Source organism: Protopterus annectens, chromosome 6.part0, assembly GCF_019279795.1.
Source record: "Protopterus annectens isolate FY-2018-M chromosome 6.part0, PAN1.0, whole genome shotgun sequence".
NCBI lineage: Eukaryota > Metazoa > Chordata > Ceratodontiformes > Protopteridae > Protopterus > Protopterus annectens.
Window position 1 is genome coordinate 1,012,810,544 of NC_056737.1, and position 23,996 is coordinate 1,012,834,539.

The following is a 23,996-nucleotide window of genomic DNA, read 5'->3' on the forward strand; positions in this document are numbered from 1 at the left end:
GAGTCAAAACTTCCAGTTCAGTTAATATTCCTACAACACAGTTAAAATCAATTTAAATACTGTATTTTTTGAAAAAAAGTGCAGATAAAGGTACTTAAATTCTCTTATACGTCCAGTTGAATACAGCAAGTTCTTAGCCGGCCAAAGCTGAGGTTTTTAAGAAGAAAATATTTCACACTGTACCACTTAAATTGGCAAGGACAGGAAATCAAAGAATGTGGCTACCCCCACACCTGTAATTACTAGCAAATAACAAAATTTAGCAAACACTGACTAACTTCCAGTTCAGTTAATATTCCTGCAACACAGTTAAAATCAATTTAAATACTGTATTTTTTTGAAATAAAAAGTGCAGATAAAGGTACTTAAATTCTCTTATACGTCCAGTTGAATACAGCAATTTCTTAGACAGCCAAAGCTGAGGTTTTTAAGCAGAAAATATTTCACACTGTACCACTTAAATAGGCAAGGACAGGAAATCAAAGAATGTGGCTACCCCCACTCCTGTAATTACTAGCAAATAACAAAATTCAACAAACACTGACTAACTTCCAGTTCAGTTAATATTCCTGCAACATAGTTAAAATCAATTTAAAAACTGTATTTTTTTGAAAACAAAAGTGCAGATAAAGGTACTTAAATTCTCTTATATGTCCAGTTGAATATAACAAGTTCTTAGCCGGCCAAAGCTGAGGTTTTTAAGCAGAAAATATTTCACACTGTACCACTTAAATAGGCAAGGACAGGAAATCAAAGAATGTGGCTACCCCCACACCTGTAATTACTAGCAAATAACAAAATTCAGCAAACACTGACTTACTTCCAGTTCAGTTAATATTCCTGCAACACAGTTAAAATCAATTTAAATACTGTATTTTTTGAAAAAAAAGTGCAGATAAAGGTACTTAAATTCTCTTATACGTCCAGTTGAATACAGCAAGTTCTTAGCCGGCCAAAGCTGAGGTTTTTAAGCAGAAAATATTTCACACTGTACCACTTAAATAGGCAAGGACAGGAAATCAAAGAATGTGGCTACCCCCACACCTGTAATTACTAGCAAATAACAAAATTCAGCAAACACTGACTAACTTTCAGTCAGTTAATATTCCTGCAACACAGTTAAAATCAATTTAAATACTGTATTTTTGAAAAAAAAAAGTGCAGATAAAGGTACTTAAATTCTCTTATACGTCCAGTTGAATACAGCAAGTTCTTAGCCAGCCAAAGCTGAGGTTTTTAAGCAGAAAATATTTCACACTGTACCACTTAAATAGGCAAGGACAGGAAATCAAAGAATGTGGCTACCCCACACCTGTAATTACTAGCAAATAACAAAATTCAGCAAACACTGACTTACTTCCAGTTCAGTTAATATTCCTGCAACACAGTTAAAATCAATTTAAATACTGTATTTTTTGAAAAAAAAGTGCAGATAAAGGTACTTAAATTCTCTTATACGTCCAGTTGAATACAGCAAGTTCTTAGCCGGCTAAAGCTGAGGTTTTTAAGCAGAAAATATTTCACACTGTACCACTTAAATAGGCAAGGACAGGAAATCAAAGAATGTGGCTACCCCCACACCTGTAATTACTAGCAAATAACAAAATTCGGCAAACACTGACTAACTTTCAGTCAGTTAATATTCCTGCAACACAGTTAAAATCAATTTAAATACTGTATTTTTTTGAAAAAAAAAGTGCAGATAAAGGTACTTAAATTCTTTTATACGTCCAGTTGAATACAGCAAAATCTTAGCCGGCCAAAGCTGAGGTTTTTAAGCAGAAAATATTTCACACTGTACCACTTAAATAGGCAAGGACAGGAAATTAAAGAATGTGGCTACCCCCACACCTGTAATTACTAGCAAATAACAAAATAAAGCAAATACTGACTAACTTCCAGTTCAGTTAATATTCCTGCAACACAGTTAAAATCAATTTAAATACTGTATTTTTTTGAAAAAAAAAGTGCAGATAAAGGTACTTAAATTCTCTTATACATCCAGTTGAATACAGCAAGTTCTTAGCCGGCCAAAGCTGAGGTTTTTAAGCAGAAAATATTTCACACTGTACCACTTAAATAGGCAAGGACGGGAAATCAAAGAATGTGGCTACCCCCACACCTGTAATCACTAGCAAATAACAAAATTCAGCAAACACTGACTCACTTCCAGTTCAGTTAATATTCCTGCAACACAGTTAAAATCAATTTAAATACTGTATTTTTGGGAAAAAAAAGTGCAGATAAAGGTACTTAAATTCTCTTATACGTCCAGTTGAATACAGCAAGTTCTTAGCCGGCCAAAGCTGAGGTTTTTAAGCAGAAAATATTTAGTATAGTTTCATAGTTTCATAGTATAATACTAGGCTATCTGCCCTGGGGCATTTGTAAGCCTAGCCATAGTGATGTGGCTTTTGCCACCCCATGAAATGGTACAAAAAATGTATAGAATAAATTTAGAATACTGTTCCTCTATCTAATAGTGACACAATGAAGGTCCCCTTATATAATAGAATTAGTTTACTGTGCCCCTGTCTAGCAGTGACACAGATGTGACCCCTGGGGTCAACTTACGATCTCCCATCCACTCATCAAGATTTCTCTTGAAGAGAGTCAGTGATGGGCTCTGCCTAATACGAACTGGGATCTTGTTCCAAAGCATGGGAAGCCTCTGGGTTATCAATCTATCCCTCCAGCATGTCCTATTCATACTTGTGCCAAGGTTTAATTCTTTAGCTCTCGTGGTCCTGATGGATTTGGATTTTTTGATGTGGAGCCTGTCCATCAGATCCTGATTGGACATGGCCTTGTACGTCCGGCAGAAATCACCTCTGAGCAGGTGGTATGCTACTGAATAGAGCTGAAGTTTCTTTAGTCTGGCAGAATAAGACATATGTTGGAGACCCTTGATCCTCTTGGTGTGGTCTCTCCAGCTGTTGCAAATGCTGGGTGAGGTACATACCAAATGGGGCATTGTACTCAATCATGGATCTGATGAGGGAGGAGTATAGGGGTACAATGACATCCTTGGATCTGGATGTGAATCCTTTCATGATGAGGTGTGCAAGGTAGAATATTTTTCTGACCACTTTGGCAATGTGGGTGTCAAATGAGAGGTCGCTGTCGATTTGGGTCCCTAGGTCTCTGATTACTTTTTCTGTACTCAGTGGGTTGCTGTCTATGTGATAATTTGTGGGTACTTTGTTTTTCCCAAAGGGGATGACTATACATTTTTTGGCATTTAGTTTAAGGCCGTGACTCCGGCACCAGTTGTCCATTTCTGTGAGGCCTTTTTGTAGGATGTATGTGTCCGCTGGTGTATCGACTATGGTGCCTAGTTTGCAGTCATCTGCAAACTTTGTCAGCCACAGCCCTCCCATGTTTGCTTTAACATCTGAGAAATAAATGCCGAACAATAGGGGTCCCAGGACAGATCCTTGTGGGACACCACTTGTGACTGGCTTTGAGTCTGACATTGCTCCAGCGATTTTAACTTTATGGGTTATGTCCTTTAGCCAGTTTGCAACCCATCTAGTGACATAAGGGTTTACGTTTAAGCTGTTGAGCTTATCTATGATGCCTGAGTGGGGTATTGTGTCGAAGGCCTTAACCAAGTCCAGGTAGGCTGTATGGACTGCTTTGCCCTCATCAATGGCTCTAGTGACTGTTTCAAAAAAGTCAACCAGGTTCAAAAGGCAGGATCTGCCCTTTACAAAGCCGAACTGGGTGGGGTCAAGTGTCTGTAGGCCCCCTATGTCTCTGTTTATGAGTTCCATAATGATTCTTTCCATAGCTTTGCATACCAGGCTGGTTAAGCTTATGGGGCGGTACTTTCCAGGGTCTGTAGAGGCACCCCCTTTGTGGAGTGGGACCACTGTTGCTGTAAGCCAGTGTTCTTAGCCAGCCAAAGCTGAGGTTTTTAAGCAGAAAATATTTCACACTGTACCACTTAAATAGGCAAGGACAGGAAATCAAAGAATGTGGCTACCCCCACACCTGTAATTACTAGCAAATAACAAAATTCAGCAAACACTGACTAACTTCCAGTTCAGTTAATATTCCTGCAACACAGTTAAAATCAATTTAAATACTGTATTATTTTGAAAAAAAAAGTGCAGATAAAGGTACTTAAATTCTCTTATACGTCCAGTTGAATACAGCAAGTTCTTAGCCGGCCAAAGCTGAGGATTTAAGCAGAAAATATTTCACACTGTACCACTTAAATAGGCAAGGACAGGAAATCAAAGAATGTGGCTACCCCCACACCTGTAATTATTAGCAAATAACAAAATTCAGCAAACACTGACTAACTTCCAGTTCAGTTAATATTCATGCAACACAGTTAAAATCAATTTAAATACTGTATTTTTTTGAAAAAAAGTGCAGATAAAGGTACTTAAATTATCTTATACATCCAGTTGAATACAGCAAGTTCTTAGCCGGCCAAAGCTGAGGTTTTTAAGCAGAAAATATTTCACACTGTACCACTTAAATAGGCAAGGACAGGAAATCAAAGAATGTGGCTACCCCACACCTGTAATTACTAGCAAATAACAAAATTCAGCAAACACTGACTAACTTCCAGTTCAGTTAATATTCCTGCAACACAGTTAAAATCAATTTAAATACTGTATTTTTTGGAAAAAAAAAGTGTAGATAAAAGTACTTAAATTCTCTTATACGTCCAGTTGAATACAGCAAGTTCTTAGCCGGCCAAAGCTGAGGTTTTTAAGCAGAAAATATTTCACACTGTTCCACTTAAATAGGCGAGGACAGGAAATAAAAGAATGTGCCTACCCCCACACCTGTAATTACTAGCAAATAACAAAATTCAGCAAACACTGACTAACTTCCAGTTCAGTTAATATTCCTGCAACACAGTTAAAATCAATTTAAATACTGTATTTCTTTGAAAAAAAAAGTGCAGATAAAGATACTTAAATTCTCTTATACGTCCATTTGTATACAACAAGTTCTTAGCTGGCCAAAGCTGAGGTTTTTAAGCAGAAAATATTTTACACTGTACCACTTATGTAGGCAAGGACAGGAAATTAAAGAATGTGGCTACCACCACTCCTGTAATTACTAGCAAATAACAAAATTCAGCAAACACTGACTAACTTCCAGTTCATTTTATATTCCTGCAACACAGTTAAAATCAATTTAAATACTGTATTTTTTGAAAGAAAAAGTGCAGATAAAGGTACTTAAATTCTCTTATACGTCCATTTGAATACAGCAAGTTCTTAGCGGCCAAAGCTGAGGTTTTTAAGCAGAAAATATTTCACACTGTACCACTTAAATAGGCAAGGACAGGAAATCAAAGAATGTGGCTACCCCCACACCTGTAATTACTAGCAAATAACAAAATTCAGCAAACACTGACTAACTTCCAGTTCAGTTAATATTCCTGCAACACAGTTAAAATCAATTTAAATACTGTATTTTTTTGAAAAAAAAGTGCAGATAAAGGTACTTAAATTCTCTTATACAGCAAGTTCTTAGCCGGCCAAAGCTGAGTTTTTTAAGCCATATACTTTAAATACAATTTATAATGATGTGGTACCTCTTATTTAACCAGATTATTAAGTAGATTATTAAGTCTGTGATTTTATCCAAGACAATATACTACATGGCTGAAAATATATCAACCTTAGTCCATTTGGCAATAAAAAATATATAAATATATACATATACACTTTGCATGTTAAAAATCAATTGTAAAAATCATATTCCATTTTCATAGTCTATTGTTAAGGGCAATAAAAAACTATCACCTTGCTGTATAAACATACAAAATGTACAATTAGTTTCACATCTTTTAGTGCTTTTCTCATATGGTCTTGGTTTAAGTTCAACAAAACTTCTAATGTTCATGGGTTCATAGGTTCATAGGTTGGTACTAGGCTATCAGCCCTAGGGCTTATACAAGTCTAGCCATAACAATTCCCTGGCTATTTCTTCACACTCTATTTACTTCCCTGTAAATTCCTGGCCTTCCTATAAACAAAGGATGGGGCTTCACCTAAGATGTAAATCAGAAAAGGGTTTTGTGTGAAAATGTCCCAGTTTTCTTCAATAACATTTTTAATACTGTGATAATCCAAAGTGTATGTCAGGATGCAGCTATTTTTGCATTTGTTATTCTCTGTGGAATTTCTTAACATTCTCCTACTGGTGAGGTTGAGTGAAGGGGGTCTATATCATATGAGTGAATCATACAAATTGCTACCACTCATAATATCGAACGTACCACACCTCGAACTTCCTATTATGAGGGGCTGTGCCCCCATACCCCCTGCTAAATATATATTCCAACTCTGAGATCACACTACAGTGAGGAGAGGACAAATATCCCATTCTTCACTGTACCACGATTTCAGAAAAAACACTTTGAGGTCCGGTACGTTTGATATTATGAGCATTCGCAATTTGTGCGATTCGCTCATATGATATAGATCCGAATGAAGGTGCTTCAGTCCTTTTCAGTTCTATAATCAGTTCCTGGATGTTTTTTAACATCTGACTTTCATAGCCTCTCACTAGAAAATAATTCTCTAAGTTGTTCAGGTTTCTCAAAAATGGTTCCATCTTTGTGGTAAATCTAGTTAATCGATAGCCTTGGGACCTCACTACATTATACTTGTTTTTTGTAGGATGTAGACTTTTACTGTGGAGTAATAAGTTAACCTCATTGGTTTTCTGAATAGATCAGTGGTGATTCTGTTATTGTTGGTGCCCTTGGAAATCTGCATATCTAAGAAAGTGGTTGAAGTATAGCTATGAGAAGAGGTATACTTCAGGCAGGGGGTTGTTTGATTGAGGTAAGTGATAAAATGTCCAAGCTGTAAAGGTATTTAGTGGGTTGTTTTGAGACTTCAGAGATACCATGGAGATTACTTGAAACGAGGTGATATGAGATAATGGTGGAGGGAGCGAGGATTAAGTGAAGGTGTTTGTGATTGGATAATCAATAATTGGTAGTGGGGGATTGTAAGATAAGTTTAGAAGCATTGGGGATGGGTGCAAATTAAGAGAAGGGTAGAGGAACAGAGTGAGCCCAAGTAGAGCAAGGTGAATGAAGCAGGCTGAACCTAGCCACAATTACACAGTACAGAGAAATTTGCTGCAGAAACAGTTAGCAAGTGAACACAGCAGATCAGTACTAAGAGTCCAGTATTACAAGTAACTTTAACTTAAAATTACTTAAGTTGGGAATGTGGTTATTGCTTTCACCACTTAAAACTAAAGACTATCTCTTGTTGTGGTTCCAGCAGTTCTGTGTGATATATGTTATATTATAATCTGAGTCAGAAAACTAAACAAAAAAAAATCTTATATGGCAGGGTATGTGTGAATATCGTGTAGATGTGATCAAGATAACTAGATGCATGGGCAGGTTGAATAGAAGAGTCCTAAATATAGTGGGAAAGAAGGGATGGTAAAACCTAACGACTGCATCCCAGTTAGTGTGTAAGGCACTTCACAGCTTCTGTTCAGTGTTGTAAGTCTTTAACTTAAAAATATCAGCTGAAACCAAATGAGCATGTTAGGTAGGTAGTAGGTGACATAAGTTTAATAGTTAAACATACATAGCAGAATGAGTGTTCTTCCTATACTACAGTCCATGCTCCTGCTGGTGTAGGTTGCAGTTTTATTTCAGCTTCAGGACCCAGGTGAAGGGAAGCAATTGGGATTTGGTGCTAAGCAGTCTGAAATGACTGGTAAGGAAAGACAGTAAATGACAGTCATTAGCTCATTCTACCTAATACAGAGAGAACACCTGAGTAGGCCTTCTGTTCCTCCTTTCTCCCTTTCTTAAAAAAAAAAAAAAAAAATTGCCTGAATCTCCTTGTGTTCTGACCGCTTCTGAAACATTTTGGAAATAGAGTATATTTTAGTGCATTTATTATAACTGTATTTGCCTTAATACTGCTACAACTCAAATGCTCTAGGTTGCACTGCATTTGAATTACGTATGTCTCAGCTGTTTTTCTGTATATATAGACTTCTCTGTATATGTAGACTAGTTACTTATTCTACTGTATTACTGCCTCTTAAATCATTTTTTAGTTGTGCACTTACTTTGCTTCATTTAAAAAGTTTTAAATTGCTAATTTTGTAGAGTTTTAATTGCATTTACTGTTTAGGACTACACACTCAAGTGTGTTAGCCTTTTCTGTGTTTATTTACTGTATTATTGCATTGTTAAGCCTGTTTTAACCCAAAAAAAAAAAAAAAAAATATATATATATATATATATATATATATATATATATATATATATATATATATAAAATATCTTGTTTGCTTGTTTCACACTTTTCCTAGCCAGTATAGTCCAGATCCCAGGTTTTTCTTGTCTCAGGACTTTATTTTCTTTGCTCAGAGCTATCCAGACCTTGCATTGGTAGAGGGAAGTCCTACTGCCTACCAGTGGGAGTGGTGAGCATTGTACTGCTTATCTAACACTAGAGGAGTGGTTTCCAGCTCTGAAATTGTAATTATACTGGCCATTTTGGGCTGATTTCTATCCCTTTCAACTTTCTGGCTTAAAAATGTGTGTGTTTGTGCATTTTTTGCATCGTGCAGCACTGTGAGGCTACAGTTAAACTATTTCTGGTGCCAGAAAGTCTGCTCCTCAAATTTTCCCTTAGCACTAGCTGGTTTCTCAGTAGTAGCACTAAAATCTGAACCCCTGTGACTAGCACTTGCTCTAGAACCTGCTGGAAAGCACTAGGAAGCCTGAAACTGATACAAGCACTCTACTCTCATTGTCAATAAGAAGAAATTAATTGTAGGCACTAAACAGCCTATAATTGCAAAGTACCTTGCAAAGGTAAGGGAAAACAGCTCTTGCACTTTACAAAAAAAGCATCTAAACAGGCATGTCCAAGGGTCAGCTTCCGGTGATTTCTCCTGTCCACCTGGTGAATCTGGGCATACTGGGACAATGCGGCAACTACGTCATGTACACAGACAACCCTCTCCTCCTACCGCCCAACACTACAACCTGCGAGAGATGCACTTACATAGCCAAACTGGAAGCAAAGCTCTCTCCGGCCAAGATTGTGCTAGACAGTCAAGAGGAGAAGGTTAACACCTGCACTACACCTCAAGCAACTCATAGTCCTTCAAAACCCACACCATCAACACCCACACATAGCAACACTAAACCCACATATGCGGAGGCCCTTAACATTAACCTGAACAAGCAACAAGGACCTCTGAAGCTGAAACGCAAACACACATCAGTCACAACCAAAGTGACACATAGCTCACAACACCAGTGTGCCACCCAACAACAGCCCCTAGGCAAGACAATGTACCCAACACTTTAGTCATAGGTGACTCTGTAGTCAGGCACACTGATGTCCCATTCACCAGGCTGAACAAGGCGAAAATTACAGTCAGCTGCCTGTCAGGTGCCAGGATCCGCCACATAACGCATGCACTCAAGTCACTCCACAACAAGTACAAATACGACTCTGTCATTGTCCATGTTGGAGTGAATGACTTTGAGAAGTATCTCCCTGGACTACATGGAAAGAGACATGGAAGAGCTCTCGGATCACGTGGCCCAGGCAGGTATGAACCTAGCCCTGAGTAGCATCCTGCCTTTGCTCAGAATGATACCACAGTATAAAGACAAAATGATTGACTTCAACAATCAGCTAAGCTTCTGGTGTCATTCAAAGGGGATCCAGTATCTCTCTGTCTGGGAAGACATGATTGACAAAGCACGATGCTTTGCCAGAGATGATTTGCACCTGTCACCTCTGGGATTCAGGTTACTGGCTAAAGCTCTTGTCACCCCTATAGTGCCTTTTTTAGGCAAGGTTCAAAGGACAAAACCACCACCGTAACAGATATAAGCATGCAAAATCTGAAGATAATGCTACTCAATGCTAGAAGTCTAAACCTTAAAATGCACTCTCTCTCTCGAGGCACTCCGAAAAATGGAGAACATTGATATCTGTGCAGTAACCGAGACCTGGTTCAAGGCTCCAGAGAGCACCCCTGCAATACCAGGCTACAACTCTTACCACACTTTTCGGCCACAAAACCAAGACCGAAACACTAAAGGTGGAGGATTGTCCATATTCACCAAGTATATTCACACATCCAGGCTAGTTGCCCAACACAATACATCTGAAATTCTCCAGGTGCAACTAACACTAGGAAAGACTGCAATCCAAACTGTAGCTTGCTACAGATCCCCCACCATGCCCCAAGATTCTCACTACACCTTTCTAAACATACAGGAAAATATTAAGATACAATAAAACACCCTAATACTGGGTGATTTCAACTTCCCTGCCATTAACTGGAAAAACTACTTGGGTACCAATACCTTTTCCCAATGGTTCTTGGAATTCATAAATTCCAATGCCAGGGATCAACTAATCCATTGCTCCACCAGGGGCACCAATATCCTAGACCTGGTCATTACCAACATGGGAGATAGATGCTCCACACCAGTGGTCACCCCCTCATTGGTCAGGTCTGCCCATAAGCAAATCACCCTTGACATCCACATCCCACCCCCACCCCCAGTAAGGAAACCTCCGTAAAAAACAACTCCAAAGCCAACTTAATGCTACTGAAGTCAGAAGTGACAAACTTCATAACACCCATGCAGACAGGATCTGAAAGATTGACTGCTGAATCCTACACTAAGGCACTGTACGAGCACATCCACTTGTGCATGAATCATGCCATCCCAAATAGAACCAAGATGCTCTCCTCCAAAAAAAGAAAGCGAATCTGGTGGTCCCCTGCCAAGAAATGTATAGTCATCCCCTTTGGAAAAAAACATGTACCCATGAATTATCACATATGTGGCAGTACACTAAACATGGAAAGTGTGATGAGAGACTTAGGGACACAGGTGGACAGTGGTCTCACCTTCGATAATCACATTGCCACAACAGTCAAGAAATCCTTCTGTGTGGCACACCTCATCACTAAGGGCTTTTCATCCAGAAAAAAGGAGGTCATTGTCCCACTGTACTCATCCCTCTTTAGACCCATTATAGAGTATAACACCCTGTTTGGTATGTACCTCACAAGACATCTGCAACAGCTGGAAAGGCCGCAGAAATGCCTCACTAAAAGAATCACAGGCCTAAAGCAGATGCCATATGCTGACCATCTAAAAAAAACTCCAGCTGTACTCTGTAGCATATCATCTACTCAGAGGTGATCTCCGCTTAACATACAATGCCATGTCAAACCCTGAGCTATTGGACATGCTCCACTTAAAGAAATCCCAATCCCTCAGAGCCACATGGTCCAGGGATCTAAACCTTGTCATCACAATGAACAAAACATGCTGGCAGGATAGGTTCCTGACCCAGAGACTCCCCATACTCTGGAATAGATTGCCTATACATGTCAAGTAGAGAGCGCCGCCTTGGCCCACTTCAAAATGAACCTTGATGATTGGATGGGAGATAGGAAATCCACCCCGGGGATCATGTCAGTCACCCTGCTAGACAGGGGTCCAGGGAAGCAAATATTGTGGGAAGAAATATCCAGGGAATTGTTTATGGCTAGGCTTGTATAGGCCCTAGGGCCAATAGCCTAGTACCAACCTATGAACTTATGAGAAGAGAGATTAGGGTGATACAGGAGTAATAAGTGGCAAGCTAATTAAATACCATAATTTTACAATTGCAGAACATACATTACACTGTTTAAATTAGGAAGGTCATGGTGTTTCTACATCAGTATTCGATAACCATAGGCAAGGTTACAGTGGTTAGTCTCGACATACAACTATGGAATACCTAACAATACATCAGCAGAAGGAGCAATATGTAAAGACAGTACAATGTAAAAAAGCAGCAATATCTTACTTTCTAATGATATTCACTATTTCTACGTAACTAATATGGGACAGAATAGAGAATTGGTTGCTATGTGGCTTAATAAAACTCTTGTGCAAGTATAATTTCATTAAAATATCCTAAAACTAGTTAATATTGAACAACAGTATCTTGGTGACTGCATGAAATGTTTTGGCGAAGTTTTACGCCGGATGCCCTTCCTGACGCAACCCTCCCCATTTATCCGGGCTTGGGACCGGCGCAAAGAAATGCACTGGCTTGTGCATTGGCCCAGATGACATACCTGTGGAAGCATGGAGGTGTTTAGGTGAAATAGCAGTGGAGTTTTTAACCAGATTGTTTAACGAAATCCTGGAAAGTGAGAGGATGCCTGAGGAATGGAGAAAAAGTGTTTTGGTACCGATTTTTAAGAATAAGGGTGATGTGCAGAGCTGTAGTAACTACAGAGGGATAAAATTGATCAGTCACAGCATGAAGTTATGGGAAAGAGTAGTGGAAGCAAGGTTAAGAAGGGGCATGATGATTAGTGATCAGCAGTATGATTTCATGCCAGGAAAGAGCACTACAGATGCAATCTTTGCTCTGAGAGTGTTGATGGAGAAGTACAGAGAATGTCGGAAGGAGTTGCATTGTGTTTTTGTAGACTTAGAGAAAGCATATGACAGGGTGCCTAGAGAGGAGTTATGGTATTGTATGAGGAAGTCAGGAGTGTCAGAAAAGTATGTAAGAGTGGTACAGGATATGTACAAGGGTAGTGTGACAGCGGTGAGGTCTGCAGTGGGAGTGATGGATGCATTTAAGGTGGAGGTGGGGTTACATCAAGGAGCAGCTCTGAGCCCTTTCTTATTTGCAATGGTGATGGAAAGGTTGACAGAAGAGATCAGACAGGAGTCCCCATGGACTCTGATGTTTGCAGATGACATTGTGATCTGTAGTGAGAGTAGGGAACAGGTGGAGGAGACCCTGGAGAGATGGAGATATGCTCTAGAGAGAAGAGTAATGAAGGTCAGCAGAACTAAGACAGAATATATGTGTGTGAATGAGAGGGAGGATAGAGGAATGGTGAGGATGCAAGGAGTAGAGGTGGCGAAGGTGGATGAGTTTAAATACTTGGGGTCAATAGTTCAGAGTAATGGTGAGTGTGGAAAAAAGGTGAAGAAGAGAGTACAGGCAGGATGGAGAAGAGTGTCAGGAGTGATTTGTGACAGACGAGTACCTGTAAGAGTGAAAGGGAAGGTCTACAAGAGGGTAGTGAGACCAGCTATGTTATATGGGTTGGAGACAGTGGCATTGACAAAAAAGCAGGAGTTTGAGCTGGATGTGGCAGAATTAAAGATGTTAAGATTTGCACTGAGTGTGACGAGGGTGGACAGGATTATGAGTTTCAGCCCAGGTTGGAAGGTTTGGAGACAAAGCCAGAGAGGCACGATTACGTTGGTTTGGACATGTGCTGAGGAGGGATGCTGAGTATATTGGGAAAAAGATGCTAAGGATGAAGCTAACAGGTAACAGGAAAAGAGGAAGGCCTAAGATAAGGTTTATGGATGTGGTGAGAGAGGACATGCAGGTGGTTGGTGTGACATAGCAAGATGCAGAGGACAGGAAGAAATGGAAACAGGTGATCTGCTGTGGTGACCTCTAACAGGAGCAGCCGAAAGAAGATGATGAGATGATGATTGAACAACAGTATCTGTTACAATTCATATTACTGTTGGGAGTTTGTCAGTATAAGTTAATTAACACCCAAGACAATTAGCATATGCTTCACTGTACTTAGCACTTTATTAGGTCAATCGCTGAGTATAATGCCCTCTTTGATAAGTACCTCTACAAACACTTAACACAACGTGATGCCTCAACACTTTCTCATGAAGAAAATCAAGGGCTTAAATCATAAAAGGTATACTGTCCATCTCAAAGTCTTACCTCAATATCATATGGGGCACTGAGGAATTAGCTCTGTTTCACATATGGAGCCTCAAGTTCCTCAACAGACCCTATTTTCCTTGATCTACTGCACATCTGCAAATATAATGGTGGAATAAACACTCACTCAAGAGATCGTAGTCTCTTCTGCAACATAAATAGAAAATGTGATAGATATGCATCACAGAGAATACCATTTCTTTGGAATTGTTTTCCTCTTCACATGAAGCAATGTACTTCCCTTACTCTATTGAAATGCAACAAGGATGAATAGATGAGAAACTGCAAGTTCACCCTGGATATAGCAGCCTTGTCCCATATGGATAGGTGGAACATGAGCATGTTCTATCAAGATCTGGTTTATTTGTACTTAAATTACAAGGGCTTAAAATTGAATGGTGATGCAGGGTCAGGCTTTAAAAGATCCTACAGATCAATAGCCTGGCAAGTACCTATGAACCTATAACAATCTGACAAAACGCTTGTTATAGCCTATAACATCTAAATTCTCATCATGATGCAATATCTGAATAAAGGCAATCTCTGGTTATTTTAATAATATGCCGATAGTTATGTAAGAAAAAGAATAGCATTTTCTTCTATTAAATACAATCATAAACTTTGAAGCAAACCATCATCATGCATACAAACAAGAAATAAACTTATGGAAATATATTACAAGATGGATGCAACCAAATGGTGTTCAATTTCAAGTGGATTGTAAAATACAGGATTAACGCAGCACTGGAAATATAGAAGATTATGTGTTTGGCATAGATGTCAAGAAATTCACCTTCAGCCAAGATGGCTGCGCATTGATCAACAGTTTAATTTCACCTCTCTTGGTGTGAAAAAAGAAGCTGATAGTTAAGGGTGAGTAATAATGCCATTTTTTTGTAAAATTCAGTTACTAGTTAATAAGTAGACCAATTGAATGCCAGCAAAGGAAAAAAAAAAACTTACAGAGCTTTAAAGAATATCAACTAGAAAAGTGAAGAGAAAATACTGACTGGGAAAAATCCTGCAGCTCTTTAGCAAAAAAAAAAAAAAAACTTCAAGCTCCAGCTTTAGTACAAGAGATGGCTTCCACTAATTTAGAGGAAAAAATAAAAAAAATGTGATTAGAGTGTATTAAAATAAATGAAATATTGAAGGACTATATAAAAATAAATTAACAAAAGGCTAGCAAATGGAAGAAGGTTTAAGCAGCTATTTAGATGAATTGATGCAACTGCTAAAAATCAGAGGTCAAAATGAAGGAAAGGCTGACTGAATATGAGACTGCTCAGGAAGAGCTGTTTCAAAAATGGTAGAGTTACAGCAGAGAGCATGCAGAGGACACCTGATATTTTCTGCCATACTAAATAAACTGGAAGGAACAAACTGTACTAAGTTATGAAAGCACACGTAAGTAACTGGGCTGGTAATCCACTGCAGGAATGGTTAATTGAAAGGGCATGTTCTGTGTATGCACTAAACCTGGCATGAGAAAGCAGTCAAGACTTGAATTAGTAAAAATACAATCATACCAGCAGAAAGAGCTGATACTGAAAAACTGTGGCAAAAGGGCAAAGTATTAAAGGTTGCAGGCAGTACAGTGTTTGTAGAAAATAATTATTCACCGTACAACAGGAAGAAGAGATGTTGAGATCCAGGTGTGAGATTCAAGTTGCAGCTGTCTTCATAAATTTTTTTCTTGGAGGATCAAAATTGTTTTTTGATGCAAAACAGGTTAATGAGAAAATACAAGTTTGTCAAACAAAAAAGGAGCCATAAAAACAGAAGGGGACTTTGCTTCTCATTATTCTGATAATAAAGCTCATAGAGAAAATCTGCCAGTGAAAACATTTCCAGTGTTACAAAGGAAAAATGCTTGAGAGACAGAAAAAAGCACAGGACTTGACTAGAAGAATCGGGAGTACCTTGGACTTGAACTGGAGTCTGGGGATTAGAGATGGAGAAGAACAGAAAGGGCAGAAACACTGAAATTACTGAATAAATGTGAAACTATAAAGCATTGGTTACATTTATAAAATGTGGCTTTATAAGAAAAAGTAGCTGTGAAAGATTGGACTTTTGTTAACTTTGTTAAATTCATGGGAGACTTAAAGGCATATATTCCACTTCATTTCATTAAGGACAAAATTGAAAATGTAGTAAAAGATACTTTCCATGCAAATATTCCTAAGAGTGCTTTCTTGCATTGTAATTTTAATGCCGATGCCATTGGTGATCCTAAAGCTTATTGAAGAAAATAACCAGAAAGGTCTATAACGTCATCTAAAGGCTATAACAAGATCCTTACCTATTACATATAGATGTTCTAGAGGTTGGGGTGGCCTAATGCTTAATGCGTTTACTTCATAGACACAATGTACTGAGTTTGATTCTGACCCTTGGAATGAGAAATTTGGTTTGGCTTAAAATGACCCATAAGGGCAAATAGCCTAGTATGAACCTATGAACTACCAACATCAGTAATATATGCAAACCAATGAATGTTTTAATGAACAGCCTAAGTGATCACAGTCCTGTGATCTCCACTTGGTGAAAACTAAACAAGAAACCACCTCTGGTAGATACAGCAGAGTAGTCAAAAAACAAACAAACAAACAAACAGAGATATTAGAAATGTTGGATACCCATAAATGTGAGACATTATAATCCCCATCAGATTTAATCAATTAACTCATACATTCTGTACTTTTTGGACCCTAACAGTAAGGAAACGTAAAGGTAATTTCTGCCTATTGCTAACCAGGGGTCTGAAGGGACTGATAAAATAAAAGGATGCTGCTTGGAAGTAGTGGAAAGCCAATAAATCTAATTATCTGTGGCAACAGGAATGCCACATCCACAGGAAATCACACAGAATAGTCAACAATGCTGCCAAAGCTATATTTTATTTTATTTATTTTACATTTGTTTACTGGGCTAGTCCAACTGGATACATTTCCATTTTCAGCAGAGGCCTGGGGAGAAAAGCTCCACATTGAAGTTAATACAAAACAAATCATTTACATAAAGAAAGTAAGTAGTTAGTAAAATACAAACAGAGATATGGTTCAATCTAAATTATACTAATTGAAAATATATACTAGGAAGGACACTTACTCTAATTCTATTTACAGTATAAGATAGGGGAGTTTAGTAAAACATTCATGAATATACTTGATTCAGTAAATATATACACATGCACAGTTCAGTATTAATTAATATCAGAGGCTAGTTAACAAGGGAGATTTTGAGATTAGCTTCTCAAGGGGAGTGAGTAGAGAGAGGTAAAAGAGGGTATTAAAAAAAGAGTAATTAGTAGAATCATAAGATTAGTCGGGATTGATGCATGGGCAAAGCCAGAGTGTTTTAAGATGTTGTTTGAGCTTTTGTTTAAAGAGGAAGGGTAAAGGAATGGAAGTTAGAGTAGTAGGTAGAAGATTCCAGCATTTGCCTATGGTATTGGAGAATAGTGAGTTACCGGTGATGTTGTTAGACTTAGTTAACTTTACAAGAAGTTTGTTAGAGGAGCGTAATGAATTTAGGTTAGAATAGGGAGAAATAAGGTCAGAAAGTATAGGGGTATTTTTTGGTTGGTAAAATATCCTATGAACAAAGGTAAGTTGGGAAAGTAACAATGTGTTTTTAAGTTCTAGCCAGTTTAGTAGTTGTAGATTCTGACAGTGGTGAGTTCTGAATGGGTTTCCAGTAGCAAATCTAGCCATGCTACTGTATGCATTTGCTAGTTTAGTGAGATTATTTTTCTTTAGGTTAGTGTATATGGATGAAGCATAAAGACGAGTGGAAATAAGATGAGAGTGAGCGAGTGTAATTTTGGCCTTTGGAGTTAAAAAGGTTTTAATTCTATAGAAGGAGCCAAGTTTTCTATTTACAGTTTTAATAGTATTATTAATGTGATTATCAAAAGTGAGGTTATTGTCAATTATAATACCTAACAGCTTAGTGGTAGAGTCAGGGGATATATGTGTGCCATTATTGGATTTAATAGAGAAGTCTATGTGGGGGGATTTACTATTAGGCCTGAAGAGCAGAAGTTTGGTTTTTTTGTCATTCAAAAGGAGGCAACATTTCAAGAACCATGCCTCAACTGTGCTAAATACATTCTGTGTTAGAGTTTGTAGTTCAGAGGAGGTGTTAGCAGAGCATATGAGTGTGGAGTCGTCAGCATATTGAATACATGTAGCTTGAGGTATTGAAACATGTAAGTCATTTATGAATAAAGTGAAGAGGAGAGGTCCTAGGATGGAGCCCTGTGGGACCCCAAGAGAGACTGGCAGAAGGGATGAAAGTGTGTTTTCCCAGAGAACTGCCTGTTGCCTGTTACTAAGGTAGGAAGTGAACCATTGAACAGCTTTGGTATCTAGAGAAAGAGATTTGAGGGTTTTTATGAGCATATTGTGGTTTACCATGTCAAAGGCATTTGACAGGTCTATAAAGAGTGCTGATGACAGGATACTATTATTGCGATTTCTATTGATACACTCGGTAAAAGATAGGAGAGCTGTGGTTGTGCTATGAAATGGCCTAAAGCCATGTTGGCAGTTAGCTAGTAAGTTATATTGAGTTAAGTGGTACATTAGCTGATGGTGAATACATTTCTCCATAATTTTTGCTAGGGGTGATAAGAGTGCTATAGGCCTGTAGTTAGAATACTCATTAGAGTTACCTCCTTTATGTAAAGGGATTATGTGGGAGATTTTCCAGATAGCAAGGATGGTTCCTTCATTGATGGTTCTGTTTATAAGGATGGATATGGGATAAGCAACTGCTTCAGCTGCTTTTTGAAGGTATTCAGATGGTAACTGATCAGCAGATGGGGTACAAGGTTTAAGTTTTTGGATGAGTTTTAGGATATTGGTAGTAGAGATGGGTTCTAGTTGGAATGTAGGGAGATTAGCAGATGTACAGGTGGGAAGGTTAGACTTGTCTATTGTGAGGTGACTTGCTAGTGAATTAATGGTGTCAGTGAAAAAAGAATTAAAGGCATTAGCAGTTTGATGTGAGGTATTGTTTTCAGCCCCTAAAGGGGAAGGTGTACTAGAGTGGCCTGGGTGAAGGAGTGAATTTAAGGTTGACCAGAACCTTTTGGGGTTGCCATGGTGAGTTTGCTGTAATTTACAGTAGTAGTTCTTTTTATCTATAAAAATGGCTTTTTAGTGCTGTTCCTTAACTGTCTAAAGGCTTGTTGGTCTGAGGTAGTTTTTGTAGTTCTCCATTTAGCCCAAGATTTATTCCTAAGTAGTATTTTTTGTCTTGTATCTTTGGACAGCCAGGGGGCAGGTTTAGATTTAACTCTGATGCATTGTTTTGGAGCATGTTGGTCAAGGATTGATAGGAATTTGGTATTGAAATATTTGATAGCTTCTTCAAGGGTTAGGATTTTTAGAAAATTCCAGTTACAGGCCTTTAGTTCATTTTGGAATAATAATGGGTTAAAGTGTTTATTGCTATGTGAGATCCTGTAGGTAGGGGTGTAATTAATGTCACTCTTTTGTCTTATGATGTAAGTTAAGGTATGATCACTTACATCATCAAGCAGAGTTCCTACTGTATATGTTTGTTGCTGTTTGTTAGTAAGAATCCAATCTAAAATACTTTCTTTGTTGTTGGGTATATATATCATAAACAGACAAATATCCCTTGGGTCTAGCCCTAAACACTTCTAGCAAGTTGCCAAAGAACTAACCACTTTGGATATCACAGAGAATACCCTCAGTAAACTCAAGAAAGAATTGTAATTTCTTACTACGGAATATACAACTTTTCTGATTATAACTCTAAATGTCAGTCATTCAAGAAATGACATATTCTGCTTCTTCAGGCACTGGAATGTCAAATATCAGTTAACTATACCTTATAGTAAAACTAGGCCCAACCTTTTACTTTAAAGAAATCACTCATAGAAAACAAACAAAAAAGCATTTTGAATATATAGACAAAAGGCTGATGTTAGACACAGCAAACTCTGTCCAACATTCATCAAAATGGCCTCTCAAAAACTTGGTAAGGTCCTTACATTTATATTAAATTTGACATTAGATTCTGGCATATACCACTACTCAAAGTTTCCTCCTGTAACTCACTTAAAGACCCTAGTCCCATTGTTAACCTTTGTCCCTTCGCAAAGGTTTTTCAAATTGTAGCATAAAAACAAATATTCAGTTATATAAACAACTGTTAAACAACTGTTATTTCCTCCATGATGAACAACTCAGGCTAATGTAAAAGATCCCATTGCACTTTGAAAACGAGAATTCCCCTAATTCTGTGGCAAAATTTCCCTAGTCAGTATGAAAACCACCTTGGGTCTTCCCTGAAAAGAAATTGCTGACCTAGTGGGACTAAACTGTCAACAAAGGGTAAATAACTAAATAACAACATATTTTTATAATGTCTTCAGCGCAGTCCCTACTTTATGCGCATTAACCAACCTCATACATAACAATATGAATGATTGCAAAATAACTACAGGTACTATCACTGATATGAGTAGAGCCTTTCAGACCAGTAGCTATGCCGTACTCATGAATAAATTAACTACACTTAGTATTTGAACACAACCCACTCCTGTGGTTAAATAGTTATTTATCAAATAGAACAGTCCCTGTTTAATCTAATTCCCATCTGTCAGACACTGGATCTCTCACATGTGGAGTATCTTAAAGGTCAGTTCTAGAGCTACTTCTTTCTTCTCTTTTCTTAAATGATCCAACAAATTACATCTGTTCTCTAAAACTGCTTTTCTATATTTTTGACATACTCATGCAAACTTCTTACAGATCATTCACTGTCGCAAATGGGTGCAATGCGACTTTAGTAAACTCTGTCATGGACCAGTACTAATTGACTTATCAATAACACATCTAAACTGGGAATTATGATTGTTTTGGATGCACTAATGCCCAATGAAACACATCCATCTCATAGTGAACAATATGAAAGAAAATACCTGACCCATAATGGACCATTAAAATATTTAGGACTCAGATTAAATCTGAGTCTAACGGACCTTTAAACAACACACTAAATCAGCATATAATAAACTTATTGTCACCTCAGACTTAGTTATGAAATCTTACATTTGCTTTCACCAACTACACTACAATCAATTGTAAAAATGTGCTGATCCCTAGTCTGCCATCATCTTATAGTAAGCATCTGTTCCAAACTGAAAACAAAAATCTGCTGCTTTTCACTCTTAACTAGTAAATGTACCCACTGCTAAGCACTATTTCAGATATTTAAATTATTCCAAGTAAAATAGAGAGAAGATAAGCTGTTTAGCACAGTTTTGATCATTGCCACCCCACTAAAATTGTTTATTGGCTAGCACAAAGATCTCTGTGGTGTGGTCGGTTAATGCAGTAGGCTATAGGTAAGAGGGCCCTGGGTTTGAAACTTGGTAGAGGTGTTTCTTTAACCCTCTTCAGTGCAACCTTGATGAGTAGATGGGAAATCAAAACTTTGTCCTAGGGGTTCTACCTGTATCCCTCATTGACAGGTGCTGACTGAGGTTTCTTTTTGGGGATAAACTCTTGGCTAGGCTTGTAAGGACCCCCAGGGTCATTAGCCTAGTAACCTTCTATGATCCTATGATCGTATAAACAGGTATGCACTTTAAAGTGTTCTTTTCAGTCAGATGCTGATTCCTTCATAAGAACACTTTTGGGGAAAGAGTATTTACCAAGTAGCCAAGTAGAAAAATATTCCTACTGACATCCGAAAAGAAACTAATTCCAAAGGTTTCAAAAATAAAATAAATCAACAATTTAAAAAATCTGACCTCTGCACATGCTTCAAAGATACAGCATGAGCAGGTAAAGGCGTCTACTTTAATCATATCTGCAACTTTACCTCATCATTTTGTTTCAATAGTTTCTTCTCCAGCTGTACATATGTAATTACAATTGCTTTTGTTTCTAGTTACTGTCAACTATTTGTCGATATTATTTCTCTGCTGATTTATATCCATTTTTGCAGCTAATATTTTGTATTCGCTCACCTCCAGCATGCGCTGAGATGTTTAGTCTTATAGGGACCTTAATTGTCCTGTTTTTTATCTCCGTTACTCTGATAATTTTACTCTTTCTGTATTACTTGTCTTCTTTTCTAATGTTACCTTGCATTTACTCTGATAACCCATATCGAGGCTGGGTCATAGCTGAAAAAGGTCAGACTGGCCAGCCCACCAACTCAATTAATGCATTTAAATAAATGAAATAAAAGTTAGCAACATAAAAGAGAGCTGTCATCTTTCATGCCACATCTGTGAAACAAACACGACAATAATTGCCACCAGCCTTTTTCATCTCCTTCCCCTCATGTAAGGACACCACTATTGTTGTCTTCCAATCCACATGCACATTGGCACAACACAGTTATCCGCAGAAGGGGTAAGTCTGGAAATGCACTACACAATGGCCAGATTCCTGTGGATGGTGTAGAGCAGCCCAATTGGTTTCTATACTTTAGCATCCATAAGGCAACCAGTTCCCACTCTACAGCAAGGAAAAGCTGTTTTTTTTCCTTGAACAACAGTAGTCACTCTGACATCAACCAGCACACATTTGTGGTCAAAAGGAGCTGTCAGTCAAACATGATTGACTTTTATAACAGAGTTATAGCTGAGTTTAAGAGGTAAACATGAGTAAAGAATTTTACTGGGTTTCAACAAGTTTGTGACTCAGTTTTGCACAGGAGGTTGCCTGTAATACTGAAAGGCCAGAGGAAGGCCAAGAAATGGATACATGATTATTTCTTGAAAAATATTTCTCCAATGGATACTAGCTATACAATAAATACTGAAAGATACTTATAGCAAACAACAAAGAAAGATTTTTTTGCAAGGGTGCTAGTCCTCTGTAATCACCCCTCCCCCCATGTGAGAAAGGGTAACAGTCACTGCTGCTGAAAGCAGCTTTCAACATAATGTCCCTCACACTACTGTCAGTCTGAGAAACAGCAGTCAAACTCTTCTCGCATACTGCCAGCAATGGGGGTGGATGGGCAGGAGTAAGATGGGTGTGGTCAGAGAGACAATATTATCAAAAAGGAAAATGATACAGAGCATCACAGGTGTCAGTCTATCTGCCAGTATTTCTTTCTTGCTGACATATCTGAGGGGAACAGAGAACAAGTTCAGGTTGTTGAGTGAAAGCACAAAGGTAAGAGAAGCAGTGGGGGATTGGAGGAAGAGTCCAAAAAGTTGTTTAGAAAGGCAGTAAGGTGGCAGCTGAAGTTCAGTGTAAGCAAAAATAGTTAACACACATGGACGACAACAACAACCCTGGTGCGAACAGTTGGCTAAGAAAAGTGGAACTGATAGAAACAGAACAGGAAAAGGATCTTGGAGTGTTAGGAATACCTGTCTTTGGTCCACTGAAAGCAGAGTGAAAGAGCATTGGAGGCAGCAAACAGAATGCTGGGCTATAAAATCAAGGGATAGTCTCCAAAGGTAAAGTTTTAATGGCTTTACTCTATCAATCCTCAGTCAGAATACTCGTTCAATAAATCATGTAGCTCTGGAGATCAAAAATTGAGAGTTGCATCAGGCTAGATGTTATGGTTCCCCCACATGCATCAGGTTATATACTATAGTTACCCCAGATACATCAGGCTAGATGTTATGGTTACCCCAGATGCATCAGGCTATATGTTATGGTTACCCCAAATGCATCAGGCTATATGTTTTGGTAACCTCAGATGTATCAGGCTAGATGTTATGGTTACCCCACATGCATCACGCTATATGTTATGGTTACCCCAGATGCATCAGGCTAGATGTTATGGTTACCCTATTCAGATGCAAGAATGAGGCATTCTTTTTTAGACATATGAGATTATGTAATTAAAACAATATTCACAATCACCACAAAAGTCTACATTTATTTCATCACAAAAACAAAGGCCCAGTTATGTTGAATTTTAGTTGTTTCTAATGTTTCATCTCATATTATGTTTTGAGTTCAGAGTCATAGTTTTTGCAGCAAATAGCTGTACAATCATCTATTTCATCATCTGAAATTACAGGGGATGACATTTTTTATGGTTCTTTCACAGGATGCAACTGCACAAATAGAGGCTGTCCTGATAGAACTGGAGAGATAGTAACCCTAATGGAAGAAGAACTCTACAGAAAAGCCACAAAAAGGTGAAAAGAACATGACCATGAGCTACAGGGCATAGAACTAGTCTCACAGGAAG